A 14,738-nucleotide genomic window follows, 5' to 3' on the forward strand; every position below is an offset into this window, starting at 1 on the left:
TGATGCCTCTTGGAGGGTGAATCCGGTCCGGGGCATGCACCTCCAACTTTTCAGTTGTGTGCATTTTAAGAAATTGAATATCACGTGTCTTAATCGGTGAAGGAACCTGCATACCAGAGAATTATCTTAATTCTCTGCGTGTGTGAAGTCTGCCAATCCGCATTGGGCCAGCATGGTGGACTATTGGCCTTAGCCCTCTCATTCTGAGAGGAGACTCGAGCTCAGCAGTGAGCCGAATATGGGTTGATGACAACGAAGAATTTTACTAATAATCCCTCGAGTGGCAGAGCCTTGCAGAGCAGAATAACCTTGTTAATATTTCTTAGAGTCAAGTGTCCCCACCCTCTACCAGCTTAACGGTTGTTTATGGATACGTGAAAAATTCACGAAAGTAGGATATGTAATATATGGAAAACTATAACATTTAATTAGCAATTGCTATTTAAAGAGAGTACGAATTCTACAAACTATTTATAAAAATAGTAGAGCCAGGATAATCCTAGAGAAAGCAGGTGATTTCTTTAACATAGGGAGAGGCTTAAAACAGGGAGACCCTGCATCGCCGAAGCTATTCAACAGTGTTCTGGAAGAAATATTTAAACATTTAGAATGGGAAAATTACGGCGTTAAAATTAATGGAAGACATCTAACAAACCTAAGGTTTGCGGACGATATCATTTTAATTAGCTCGTCAGGAACACAATTACAACAAATGGTGACAGATTTAAACAAGCAATGTACTATAGTAGGACTAGAAATGAATGAATCCAAAACAAAAGTAATGTCAACTATCAACAATAATACCAATATTTATATCAATAACAAAATCATAGACAAAGTTGATAAATTTATATATTTGGGACAAACTCTGACACTAAACGATTACAATAATATGGAACAGATTATAGATAGACGTATAGAAAACGCTTGGAAAAGATTTTGGTCACTAAAATTTATTTTTAATAACAAAAAAATTAAAGTGGAGATGAAAGGAAGAGTTTTCAACTATTGTATTTTACCCATACTTACCTATGGCTCACAAACATGGTCATTAACAAAGAAAACTGCAATTAAAATGAAAGTTGCACAAAGGAAAATGGAAAGAGCAATATTAAATATTCGTCTTTTAGATAAATATACAAAAGAAGAAATCAAAAGGAAACTTCAAACAAAAGACGCAATAACTATGGCCATGAAAAATAAATGGAATTGGGCAGGACATACATATAATGCGAAGGAAGGACAACAGGTGGTCTACAGAAATTAATGCTTGGTGCCCAAGATATAACAAGAGAAGAAAAGGAAGACCATTATGTAGATGGAGAGACGACCTAGTAGAGTACATGGGCCCTACATGGCACCAAAAGACAAATCAAAAACTTTGGAGGAGTTTGGGGGAGGCCTTTGCCCGGAAATGGGATGGGTTATAAATTAAAATATATATATATATATATGCATATATAATAATAGTAATAAATAAATAACCAGGCTATAATAAATAATAAATAAATAATAAATTTAAAGAGCAATAGTCGATCAACTTAAAAAACGTAGTTGGAAATCGAAAATTGCATACTATTTCCATTGTCAATTAAAAAAATAAAGTTGTCAGTAAGCTAACTCAGAGTCTATTAAAACTAGAAAGATGAAATTTGGTATGGGTATGTATATTATTTTCGTCTATAAAATGGTTTTTGGGGTTCCTTCCTTACATGCAAAGTGAGGTTTTATTTTTTATCGTCTATTCCATCGGGTTATCGGTATTTTGGTGCATTACATAGAGGATCAAAGTACTAACTTAATCTACGGAACCCTTTACTGCGCGTGGCCCGACACGCATTTGGCCGGTTTTTTCCCGAAGTTGGAAACATCCTACACATTATATAGGTTAAGTCACTGTCATATTTAAATTAAACGACCATTTTGTTTCTTTTATGAGAAAGCTTTGCCTACCCTTAATTTGGGCCCCCAACTAATTTTGATTCAGGGCCCCTCCAAGGCACGCTACGGCAATAACTTTTAATATGATAGCTACATCGAAGTTCAAACTATACAAATACATATAATATTATATACTCAGACATTGTAATATGACAATACAATACCATACCAGACGAGTTTACGTAGTACATATTTACTATTTATAAATGAATGAATCTGTCTAGTTTGTCTATCCTAACTAGAATGTACGCGAAGTCATGGGCGATTGCTAGTTATCATCATTATCAACCCGTATTCGGCTCACTGCTGAGCTCGAGTCTCCTCTCAGAATGAGGAGGGATAGGCCAATAGTCCACCACGCTGGCCCAATGCGGATTGGCAGACTTTACATACGCAGAGAATTAAGAAAATTCTCTGGTATGCAGGTTTCCTTAAGATTTTTGCTTTCACCATTTGAGACACGTGATATTTAATTTCTTAAAATGCACACAACTGAAAAGTTGGAGGTGCATGCCCCGGACCGGATCCCACATCCTCCGGAATCGGAGGAAGAGGTCATATCCACTGGGCATTCACTGATCGCTAGTTATAGGTACTAGTAATTATAACATGATGTATTGAGACGTCTTCCAAAACTGCAATCTTGGCATCGACGCGATCATTCACTACATGAAGCCCGTGCCAATATCAATAAACATTGTGTACCTAATTACGTCACAGGGAAATTAAGATGTCAAACACTTAATATCCTGGACTCCGCAAGTATTATACACTAATACTGCCAATATGTATACAGGATGTCCCCTAATCTATACTGATATTATAAAGTTGAAGAGTTTGTTTGTTTGTTTGAACGCGCCAATCTTAGGAACAACTGGTCGGATTTAAAAAATTCTTTCATTGTTAGATAGCCCATTTATCGAGGAAGGAATCGTTAACGTTCGTAGAAAGAGAATCGACCAGCTATAGACCACAAATGTTCTAAAAGCTATACTATTTTGTAAGAAGCTTATGCATCGTATTATCATATTCCAAATTACCACTTATCGTTTGGCATGTATACTGATATGTCTACATTTAGAACTCCAGACTCCAGATACGTTCTCGTGATTCCAGGAAACCATTAGCAAGTATCAAAACAACTCATAAGTTGTCTGGAAAGTGGAAATGGATAGGTAAAGTGTTAATACACGCATCCATCTACGTCCATCAAATACACCTACTGGCTACTTATCTACAACTCCTACGTAATACTAGAATACGCCCGTAACTCCATCTATACTCATCATCATTATAGCAGACGGTGGAAGTCCATTGGCGTATATAGGATTATTTCCTAGGGTGGGGGGTCGCCTACGCCTATGTGGACATCCACTGCAGGACAGAGACCTTTTGTAGGGACTTCCAACCATTTTTTTTTACATTCTAAATTAATGCGATTATACTTAGACAGTAAGTATAGATTATAAATAGACTTGCAGCCTATGGTGGAACGCGCTTGCCTAGAAAATGTCTATTTCACATTTGACTTGAATATACCTATTGTGACGTGAAGGGTAGTAGCGACAGTGATCCTCTACCACAAAATAATGGTGCTATTATGTGGTAGAGGAAACACCTCGAGCAGGTCCCAGGACTTGTGAACTTGAGACCTTAAGGGTACACCTTAAGGGTACACCTTAAGGGGACACTGATACCTCCGCTCTACAATAAGCAAGCATTAGGTATGTTGTAGGTGGTAGCGAAAACGGAAATTGGAAGGGCATTCTATTAACTTCGCAGTGCGGATCAGCGAAGAACCGAAACGCTTCTTACGCGTCCATCAACTTCGTATGAATGCGGATATCACGATTTGCTGAGCTGCTGCATTCAGCAAATCCTTGCGACTCGCTTTATGTCGTCAGTTCGCCAGTTTTTTGTTTGATTTAGCTGTGAAAAGATAACAGACAGACAGAATTTCGCATTCATAATATTAGTATGGATGTGGATTGTAGATACTGTCATAGTGAATACTGATATAAGTACCTAATACCTACACTAAAACCATCAACATACTTTGTAGGCATCTAGCGATTCGATAGTCTTTAAAACTAGATAGTAAATCGAGGTTATAGATCAAAATAGATTACAAATAAGCTTTTAAGCTAACAAATTACTTACTTTACTTAATTTACTAGTATTACAGTACAACAATGTAAGAAACAAATACCAATTGAGACTTGAAAGAACTAGGTTTAGGCTTAGGTACAATGTACAAAAGCTTTTTTGAGTGACATTATTTTGAGTAGAACGCAAGGCGGTAACAATTTGAATGTCTTTTGAGCGGGAACTGCGATGGTCAAGTGGTGAGTATGCAGACGCATCATGACGTCTTGAATTCGAGGTTTGGGTCAAACTATGAAGAACTTTTCCTTTTTCAAAATTTCCCAGTTAGTTAAGCAACCCGGAGTTAGAAAGTTGGTGGTGTTGGATCTGTATGGCGTACGCCTCGGAAACCTCGTAGCATAGGTATTCGTAGGTACATCGTCATACCTCGTCGAAACCACGCTAGTCCGGAGGAGAGGCGATCACGTTACGATTCCGATTAGATGCAATAAGAAGTCTCAAATCAAAGCACACTGAAAGAGAATATTTGATGACTTGATCGAGGGTGTAATTAATAATTTCATGACCTTTGGAGGGTTTTTCAAAATTTTTTTTTAATAAAATTAGATACCATAAATTACTTAATTAAGGGTAACATTACGTAGCTACATCTAAAAGAAAATTCTGTGTCAAGGCTCTTTTTCTTATAAACGCGTGTAGTGAAGTTTAAAGGCTAAGAAATTAATTATTCTGGTAATAAGTAGGTAATTCTAATAAGGGTGAATTATTTTAGCAATATAAAAAATGAGGTCACCGACCTCGTTAACATACTTACCTACTAATGAAATTCTCGTGAATTTCAGTGTAAAGTGAGAATTTTCTTTTGTAATCCAAAACAATAACATCAGATGTGTGTTTTGAAACAATAACCTTTTACATTATACTTGTAAGTCTGCATCTGTCTGTCTGTAATTTTCAAATTTGATTTCTAAAATTGATCTTTCTCATAATGTAATCTGGTCAAATGAACACATAAAATAAGGCAACCTTGGATATTTAAATAACCGGAGTAATTGTCAAGATTTGTAATAGTTTCAAGCTTAAACAAAATAACTGACATATTATACGGAATGCCAATTTCTGAAAGCCTACTTTGAAAAAAATACATATTTCAACCATGAAAATAGGGAGACCTGTCTGACACTGATAAATCTTTAAAGTCAAAGTCAAAATTTATTTATTTCAATTAGGCTTAGTTTACAAGCACTTTTGAAAGGTCAAGATTATGTCATAATTTAATTTAATTTAACGGTGGTAATAATAGTTGAAAAATTAAAACTAAAATTACGAGGGTTCCAAACGCGCCTTGGTCCGAGAAGAGCCCACAACAAACTCAGCCAAGGTTTTCTGTGTACCTATACGTAATTCCTAGGAGTACTATATTACTGAAAGGACAACTACAATCAATAGTACAACGAGGACACTATTATGTAGACACGTGTATCGTTGCTATAGAAATCTTGTCGCTGTCACTCTAATGGTATTTTAGTAAGGGCAATGGTCTCATACCGAAAATCTATACTAATGTTTATTATAGTCTTAAAAGTGATTACAAATATAAGAAAACTAATGTCGAACAAAGGTTATTCACAACACTTGTCAGGACAACTTAATTAACAAATCAAACTGTAACCAAAATAAGACCCTAGAATGGCAGAGAATGACCTTGAGTGAAGTCACGTACTTGTGAACGATGTGAGTAGGGTTAAATGTACCTTTGACTGATATCAAACACTCCCCTTTTCCACTCAAGTCACTCTCCCCGCCTTTCCCAAGTAACCCATAAAGAAATTACATAACAAGAGATGTGGACGGTTCAAACGCCACGAGCACACTAAAGCCAACACGAGATCGAGCGACGTCATATCCGTCTCAGACTACTGTTTACCAACACTAAACGGCGATAACATATTATAAAGCTGAAGAGTTTGTTTGATTGAACGCGCTAATCTCAGGAACTACTGGTCCGATTTGAAAAATTCTTTCAGTGTTTGATAGCCCATTTATCGAGAAGGGCTATTGGCTGTAATTTATCCCCGTATTCCTACGGGAACGGAAACCACGCGGGTGAAACCGCGCGTTGTCAGCTAGCAAAAAAAAAAAACCGACCAAGTGCGTGTCGAGCCACGCGTAGTGTAGTGTTCCGTAGATTAAGTTAGCACTTATGTGATGCACAAAAATACCGTTTTTTCACGTATCCTTAAACAACCGCTAAGCTGCTAGAGGGTGCGGACACTTCACTCTAACAAAAATTAACTCCTACAAGCTTATTATTTTACAAACAGATCCCTAAATAGAAAAATGTTGGTACCCCTCATATTTTTCAAAGACCTAACGATACACCATACTATGAAATGTACGAGTAAAAAAGTCATCCCCACTTCACATGTAGGGGAGGGACCCTAATAATATTTTTAATGTACATACTCATACTAATTTACAGCTTTCAAGTAGTAATAGTCTCTGCGCTAAGCCGCGGACGGACGGACGAACGGATATGGCGAAAAATAACAAAGGCATTTAATAAGATGAATTATCCCCGTATTCTGTAAATAAACAGCGCTGTGACATCGTTCGTTTCCATGGCAACATCGTTGTTAGTGACATTTTCATTTTTAATAATTTTGTGTGCATCCTCTAAACATAAAGTTCAAATTCGAATAACTTGTCGACGAAATTTTCTCCATAAAGTTCGTTAAAGTTTGAATATTGAATTTAATATACTAGCAGACGCCCTGTCTAAATTGGCAGAAGTCCAGAAGGGTGAGAAGGGATTTCTCTTCCTAGGAAAAAAAGTATGTATATGTATTAAATATAACCAAATTAAAAAAAGCAGCAATAAATTGCGTCTTTCCTTCATTATCGTGATATCTCGAAAATTACTATTTTACCAGAGGTTGTGTTTTAACCCCTGAAACAAAAAGATAAAGCGATTTAAATTTAGTTTCAAGTATTAAAGGTGACTTATGTGTGAGTGTTCGTCGACATGTTTGATGAAAATCGGTTGAGCCGTTTAAAAGTTCTGGTGGTTGAACGTGGGGAAGAATAACCGAATGTCTGCAAATATACTCGAGTGGGGTTTGAAATGAAAGCGCACTAAAAGAGAATATTGATGACTTGATGAAGAGTGCAGGTAATTAATTTTGGGTTTTTTTTATCATTTTTTAACTTTTAAAACATTTTCGTGTCTCAACTTAAGTAATGTTTTTATTATAATACTTGAAAAACACAAAAGTTCATTCATTTGAAAAGAAAAACAGTAAGTAGGAAACTGATATAGGTATATCTAGTTTTGATAAGAAAAGTTATTAAGTAGGTACCTAAGTACGCAAATTTAAAACTTTATGTTTAAAATTCCTTTAAAAAAGCCAATAAGGATCTATATAGGGAATTTCATAGTCGTATGTATAGTCTCAAAGCACGAGAAACGCAAAAGTTGCGTGTATTTTTATTAGATAAAGGGTTGAAAATTGAAATTTTATTTATGGTGGCCCAGTGGATATGACCTCTGCCTCCGATTTCGGAGGGTGTGGGTTCGAATCCAGTCCAGGGCATACACCTCCAACTTTTCAGTTGTATCCATTTTAAGAAATTAAATATCACTTGTCTTAAGCGGTGAACGAAAAACATCGTGAGGAAACCTGCATACCAGAGAATTTTCTTAATTCTCTGCGTGTGTGAAGTCTGTCAATCCGCATAGGGCCAGCGTGGTGGACAATTGGCCTAACCCCTCTCATTTTGAGAGGAGACTCGAGCTCAGCAGTGAGCCGAATATAATGCGCATTGTAGCGTTGCGCAAAGAAAAGAACAGCGCATCAAAAGAATCAGCCCCTATAGCCAAGTGGCACGTCGATTCTCTTTCTACGATCGCAAACGCTTCGAAAACTAGAAAAATGCATGGAAATGTCATTCCCATACATTTTCTTGATCTTGCTCACATGACTTGTCGATATCAAATGTCAAACTTATATTATATTATTACTACAAAACTGAGTGCACACATGCACAATTTTGTATTTAATTTCATTATTTATTTATCAATATAAGCATAGGCGTATATAGCGGGGGGGCCGTGTGGGCCGTGCCCACCCTAGAATGATCCAGTGCCCACCCTGAATTCTGGGCTACCGATTTAATATTCTATAATGGACGCTAAAACACAAAATATACAAAGAAAAATCAATATAATCAAAGACCCATCCACAGAGGCCAGCATCCATAAACATTGTAAACGATATTTCTATATTGAGTGTCCGGTGTTGATGCTCCTCAGCGGCTCGTCAGGGGCCGGGCCCACCCGACGAAATAATCCTAGATACGCCAATGAATATAAGTATATAAAAATGAATCCATATATGCCTTAGTTACGCCATCACCTGAACGGCTGGATCGATTTCACTATTTTTTTTTTTGTTATTGTCAGGAGAAGTTTTTTATGACAGAAAAAAATTTAACAAATTTAATAAATTTAAAAAATCAGAAAAAGGGGATAGGGTAGGGTAGGGTAGAAGTAGGGTAGGGTAGGGTAGAGGTAGGGTGGAGGTAGGGTAGGGGTAATTCAAAGTTTACATCGAGTTTCACGCGGACGAAGTCGCGGGCGTCCTATAGTATCTAACAGAATAAACGTTTAGATAAACACAAAAAATCAACTGACTTTCCGGTCCGTAATTGAGGTTTTAAAATTTTCAATTGTTATAGGTTTATGTAAGCTACATAGATATGATCGGCACAAATTAATAAAATTAAAATGTCTGTTTGTTATTTTAAATTAACTTTTCAATAAATGCATGATTATGAAGTTATATTACGGTAATTATTAAAAAAAAATAAAAACATATTTTTTGTATGTCTGTCTGTCTGGCTGGACTAATTTTAATAGGGTTTTCACTGTCAGATAGCAGGAAGTAACTTACGGTTCTTTCTATTCCGATTTTTTTTTCCTACAGGAACGCGGGTTAGATCGCGGGCCGTATGCCCATTGGCTAATAATTATGATGACTAAGAGAAATAAAAAAAATATATTAAGAAATTAATATCTCTTAATACATTTTTTTTTATTTAATTGTTCATGTAAATCTCCAAAACTACGAATTAAATGGGTTTTTATTTGATTTGACATGTACAACAAAATAGGTAGGTATACCTACTTAGCTTGTTTCATTAAGATCAAACATAAACTGTAAGCCGAAAGAATTTCACAAGAACGACCTTGCCGGCATCGTAAAAAAAAATAGAAGTGCTTACTCGTTTACATCTTCATAAATATGAAAAAGTATATATTAATAACAAAATGAAGGAATGGAATCACGAGTTAAAATTTAAAACCTTGTAAAGCTTCTAACCTGCTAGAAACAAGATAAGCTAAGCTATTCGCTTGTTACTCTGTTAGGCATTCAAAATATTCACCACGTTAGTCACTTTCTCCGTAAATAAACGCGCATCGCACCGTGAAAACCAAAACAAATGCATAAACATATTTTAAAACTTACCTATGCACCAGCTGCCATTTTTAATAAAATAAAAAAAAAAACACAAACACTCAAAACAACGAGAACCTATTTCGATTCAGTCGTAAAATATACACGTTTTAATATAAAATTACTGTTCTTGAACGAATATTTCCCGCGCAATAATTGCGCGCGTTTCCGCCGGCATACGTTTTTCAAATAAACTATCCAAGATGGCCGCTGATTGACATCGTAGTGGTGGTAACGATGTCGGGGTGCTAAAAATATCGATGAAAAGCTATGAAAAAGAACTCTTTTCAGGTTTCATAGCTTTCCGATTTGTATGTGTAAAGCTAGGCAGGTTGTTTGACGTAGGTATGTATTGCACCGTATTATAAAATCTGTCTAGTCACATAAGTATTTAATGTAATAACTTTACATCGTAACCAAAACATTTATCGTATGCAACACATCCACACATTGCGTTCTATATAATTCTGTAACCCTAATGAGATACCCTAAGAAGGTAGATACAATATATATATCTTTAGAGTCAATAATTAGATTCTGTGCTTAATAAAATAAAAGTGCTATCTTGAATATTTCTCCGATTATGAGATATATTTATAAACGTTCATAATTTTTTTAAATACATATTATTTCCTACAATTTTCTTTTTCATCGATGTTTGAACGTAATTAACCACTAGTTGGCACTTGGCACAAATATCTAAAATAGGTAGGTTATGAAGAGACGATAGAAGTTTGCAATACCGTCTGATGTGTTTTAAACAACACGTGTTCTTACGTGAGTGACATATTTCATCTACTTTAACCTATATGTATTTAAGGTGCGATGATGATTGACGAAATAACTTTCAGTTACAGTATGATGCAGGTATACCAAGCAATGGGGGTTTATTTTCATAACTTGCTATATAATGTTGAAACTCAAAGTGTATTATGGGTAACTAAATATACTTTTGTTAGTGTAGATAAGAATAAAGATTGTTACAATAATTTTAGAATTTGAAAATATTTATATATTGAAATAGTGATTTTCCATTGTATTTAAAAATAAAATTATAATGTGAAATGATATCCTCTTAGATTCGCAACGCTGCCACAAGTACTTGCATATACGTTTTTAAATTATTATAAAATAACTTAAAAGATATCATTAAAAATTACTTTGATAAAAGGATTATCGATAATAAGCAATTTTCCTCGCTTACATCACTATCGAGCCGGTAGCATGTAATTCGGTGACACGATACAAGAATACCATGATGTATTTTCCCATGGTGTGTTACAATAATTTATTGCTGAAAATCATTATTTCATCCGTTATTTACGGTGACAGTAAATTTACTATCTTCAAACACAATGTATAAATATCGTTATTTTTTTATTTTCATATAATTTTTTAAATCAATGTCAACCTGCATTCCTGCCAATCGGCGACGACGAGATTTGGTTTCTTACACTTACGTCATGGGTTCCAACCACAGGGTAAGATAGGGTGGGGGGTTTGACTGACTGGAGAAATAATCTTAGTCATAAGTCCCACTCCATTAAGCCTAGGTTTTGGTTCAAACTTCCACAGACTAAAACATACTTCATAAACATACTCGTTGGTACACAAAGGTCACAAACACGTCAATTTTCTCCTTTTATAAAGTTGGTTATAAAAGAACGTTGCATACTTTTACCCCACTCGCAAAATGTTTTCACTGCTGACTACGGCAAATATGCGACCTCAGAGAGGAATTTTCGTAAAATCGACTTACCAACGTATATAATACTTACTAGCGGACGCCCGCGACTTCGTCAGCGTGGAATTCAGTTTTTCATAAATCCCACGGGAACCATGGATTTTTCCGGGATGAAAGTAGCCTATATTAATCCAGAGTGAAATCTTTTTCCATTCCAAATTTCAGCCAAACCGCTTCAGGAACAAACATACACACACACAAACTTTCGCCTTTTAGTGTGACTAGCCCCGAGGATTTATCTGCGTGGCTATCTAGTGGCAAAAGAATTTTCAAAATCGGCTTAGCAGATCCAGAGACTACCCCCTACGATACTTCAAACTTTACTTCTTTATAATATGAGTATAGCGGAAGCCCGCGTCTACGTGAAATTCAGTTAAAAATAAACGACTGAATTTCCGGGATAAAAAGTTCAGCATGTTGCTCAATAACCTTCTCTGTCTTCAAGTGAAAGTCAAATCAACAACGGTTCAAAAGTCAAAAGCCCAGATAAACACTACCGAAAAATTTAAAAAAAAAGGCTGTTTGCGCTGCGTTAGCGGTATTACTTATGTATATCACGAATTATACCACAGAATACATGATAGTACGTACAAGCCAAACAGTTCTCCATCATCAGTTAGGTAAGGTTGACTCACCTATTACTTTTAATCAAGGGTTTCCACGCGGACGAATTCGCTTGTGTCGGACCCGAGTTGACATCAGAAGCGGATTAAAAGGGCAACACACTATTATTGAATGAAAGTCGGCCAGGTCTATCGGTTCCCACCAAGAATGTTACCAATAAACCCACGAATGGCAGAGAATAACCTTGAGTGAAGTCCCGGACTTCTGACCGAAGGATGTAGGGTTGAAGACGTCTTTTAAAAGAAGTCGGTTAACTATTTAACAGTCCCCTTCTCCACTCAAGTCATTCTCGCCGCGTATTCTCGTGTAGACGGATCAAACTTCACACCAAGAACGAGCTAGGCCACCCGAGCGTTCTCCCACTACCTACTCCCCACCTAACTCATGGAACATTTCGTACTATCTCCTACCGATCGAATGACTCCCTCACGCCGTACACAGGCGTCCGCTTGTGTTGTTTATTTAATGTCTGTCACTGTTTCTCAGATCTCAGTATGCTTACTAACATGACATGGTGATAACATTTATCTAGCTGTAATCGAATATTAATATACCTACCTACATACTTATATTATTTATTTTAATTTAATACACTTTTCTAGTACGTAAGTAGGTATACGTACTTACAACACCGCGGTTCCGTCCGCGTTATATTTAGTTACCTATCACAAATTCCGCGGGAACCTTTTTTTTTTCTGGTAGATTAAATTTAATTGTGTCATAAGTTAATATTTCTACTTTTGAGGGGAAAAAACCGGGGACACGAGATTTCTGAATATTTGCATAAAATTTAAGCTGGGCCATCGTACCGGAACGCAGCATAAATCACTTATGATTACAAAATAAAATGTACCTAGGTAGGTACACTAATATAAAATTGTGTTTTTCCTTATAGACTACAATTTAATATAATTTTAGAATAGAATGTACTTTTATGACAAGATAAAATTTAAAATTTTGATAAATTTCCAAAGGCGTAACTTAACTAGGGTAGACACTACACGTGCATAATGGAAAATTCTTCCATTTTACACGTATAGGTACAAATGCGGTAGGTAATAAGTCCTTATGATTGTTAGTGTACCTACTTTTGCATAATTGAAATGCACACCAGTAGGCACATAAACCACACACCAGAAAATAGGGATCTACTTTCCCCCCTCCCCCCATATCTTGTAAATGGCTGAACAAGTTACGCTGAGTCGCTGATGGAAAATGATTATAATCACTATTGAATATTGGAAAAACTCATTCTTTCAACAGTTTACATTGATAATACCCACCTATCATTGTTAACCTCATCAATCACTATATAAAAAAAAAAAACAAAAAAAAAGAAAATTGGCTGACCTACAAATACAAAAGGTAAGTTTAGTATTCGAATATACCCTGAAGTTGGCGGCAGCAGCATGGTTTAACCTCGGTGAGCACGTTAAGCCGGCCTTCGACGTGTCAGAGTCATCATTCATCACTAACCTGCATACGCTTAGAGGAGCGTGGTGGTTGCAAGCTCTACATCAATGACAATATAGGATACAATATTACAGTAAAGAGTAAGATTGTGTCCTATATTTAGAACACGCTCTTATAAATAGGTATAACTGGTGAACATGCCATTAAAACGTAAGCACCTACTCCTAAAACAATATTCTGTACCACAGTGAAGAAAAATTTTAATAAAAAAAATTCAACCGACTTCCAACTCAAAAAATGACTTTAACTAAAAAGCAAAAAATAACATCTTACCTATGTGCTACCTTCTGATCAGTTTGAAGGCGGTGCCAAGCCAGTGATGTTTTAATTAAATACGTTTAAACTACAAAATTTCTGGGTTATTCCAGAAACAGCTTTAATTAAAACACGACACTGGCTTGGCACCGCCTTCAAACTGATCAGAAGGTAGCACATAGGTAAGATGTTATTTTTTGCTTTTTAGTTAAAGTCATTTTTTGAGTTGGAAGTCGGTTGAATTTTTTTTATTAAAATTTTTATTTTTTTATTTTTAGTGTTAGCATACCCACTGCGTGTGTACAGTCACAACCTATCTAAGTGGAAAGTTCTTATCAATACAAAATTATCAAGTCCAAACACAAGGTAGCTACTGTGAGCCGTCGAGGAGTTCTCTTCACTGTGCTTCGTCTTCATCACCAGACCCTTAATACAGTCACAATCCTTCTAGGTGGAAAGTTCTCATCAATACAAATTTATCAAGTCCAAACACAAGGTAGCTTCTGTGAACCGTCGAGGAGTTCTCTTCACTGTCCCTCGTCTTCATCACCAGACCCTTAATACAGTCACAATCCTTCTAGGTGGAAAGTTCTCATCAATACAAATTTATCAAGTCCAAACACAAGGTAGCTACTGTGAACCGTCGAGGAGTTCTCTTCACTGTCCCTCGTCTTCATCATCAGACCCTTAATACAGTCACAATCCATCTAGGTGGTAAGTTCTCATCAATACAAATTTATCAAGTTCAAACACAAGGTAGCTACTGTGAACCGTCGAGGAGTTCTCTTCACTGTCCCTCGTCTTCATCACCAGACCCTTAATACAGTCACAACCCATATAGGTGGAAAGTACTCATCAATACAAATTAATCAAACCCAAACAAAAGGTGACTGCTGTAAATCCTTGACGAGTTCTATCGTCTATGTTTCGGCTCCATCATCAGACCAACTCCAAACCTTCATAAAGTTGTAGTGGTTTAAAATACCTTATGGAAACACTAACAAACGTACTAGCCGTCTCTACAACTTTCGAAAGTTCCCCTCAATTTCTCCAGGATGCCATCATCAGATCCTGACATG

At 36.2% G+C, this 14,738-nt stretch overlaps 1 protein-coding gene across 1 annotated transcript in view; it reads right to left on the reverse strand.

The window, feature by feature from the left end:
- The window catches only part of LOC112052035 (anoctamin-4), a 44,044-nt gene extending 34,310 nt beyond the window's left edge, over positions 1–9,734 (reverse strand). The window contains exon 1 of the mRNA XM_052882956.1: positions 9,576–9,734. The gene's annotated coding sequence lies outside the window, so the exon portion shown is untranslated. The remainder of the gene's footprint in view (positions 1–9,575) is intronic.
- Positions 9,735–14,738: the final 5,004 nt, after the last annotated feature.

The sequence above is a fragment of the Bicyclus anynana genome, chromosome 8, assembly GCF_947172395.1.
Source record: "Bicyclus anynana chromosome 8, ilBicAnyn1.1, whole genome shotgun sequence".
Taxonomy (NCBI): Eukaryota; Metazoa; Arthropoda; class Insecta; order Lepidoptera; family Nymphalidae; genus Bicyclus; species Bicyclus anynana.